The following is a 1216-nucleotide window of genomic DNA, read 5'->3' on the forward strand; positions in this document are numbered from 1 at the left end:
TGAATCTGTTGCCTTATAAAAATAAAATGTATTCTATTTGATAGTTGGTAAAGCTTGTTGCTAAAAAATATAATCCAAATAATAAAAAATTAGAGGATGGGTATGACATTTATTTAAAAGGTAGAAAGTCAGTAGGTAGACTAACATGTAGAACTGACACATATTGACTTTCAATCTAATTAGACATTAGATGATTTCCTTTCTCTTTTTTAATATTTTATTTTATTGAATTTATTGGGGTGAAATTGGTTAATAAAATTATGTAAGTTTCAGAGGTTAGATTATTTTCTAAAATGATACTTTTAAAATTTGAAAACAATCCTATATAATAAAACCCTAATATGCAAATCAACCGAATGGCAGAACAACCGGTCGCTATGATGTGCACTGACCAGCAGGGGGCAGACGCTCAATGTAGGAGCTCCTGCGTTGAGCGTCTGTCCCCCAAGAAGGAGGCAACTGGTGGCAGTGGGGGGGCGGGGCCGGACAGTGGGCAGCGCCGGCCACCAGCCAAGGCAGGTGCCAGCAGGGGCCCCCTGATCGCTCCGCTGACCCCCCCACAGATCGGCCCTGATCGCCAGCCAGGCCTAGGGACCCTACTCTATATATTGGGAACAGTCTCCTAGATTTAAAAATTAAAACCTGGCAAGGCTACTCTAACACTGAAAAAATAGGATGACGTAGCGATGACATGCATGGACTCTGGCTGGCACATTTTGTGGTCAGCCCTGATTCTGACACAACTGTGTGACAAAGCCAATTACTTAATTTCTCTCTGCTTCAGTTTTTTCACCCATAAGAGGGAAAATGGTACTACTGCCTCAGAAGGATCATGTTATGTACTATTTATAATCAGGGCAAAAAATGTAGCTGCCCATACAACAGCAAGATGCCTTTCACCTGTATGAAAAGTATGGTCACTGGTGCACGCAGTGTTCCAGATTGCAAGAGGGATGTCCGACTGCCAGTTTAGGCCCGATCATGTCGAAAGGGCGCAGGTCGGGCTGGCTCCCCACCTTCTCCCCGCACGAATTTCATGCACGGGTGGGGGTGGGGCCGGGTCCCTCAGCCCAGCCTGCGCCCTCTCACAGTCTGGGACACCTCGGGGGATGTCCGCCTGCCAGCAGTTGGACATCCATCTTGCAATCCGGGACCACTGGCTCCTAACCGCTTACCTGCCTGCCTGCCTGCCTGATCGCCCCTAACTGCTCTCTCC

This window comes from Myotis brandtii, unplaced genomic scaffold, assembly GCF_000412655.1.
Source record: "Myotis brandtii unplaced genomic scaffold, ASM41265v1 scaffold240, whole genome shotgun sequence".
Classification (NCBI taxonomy): Eukaryota; Metazoa; Chordata; class Mammalia; order Chiroptera; family Vespertilionidae; genus Myotis; species Myotis brandtii.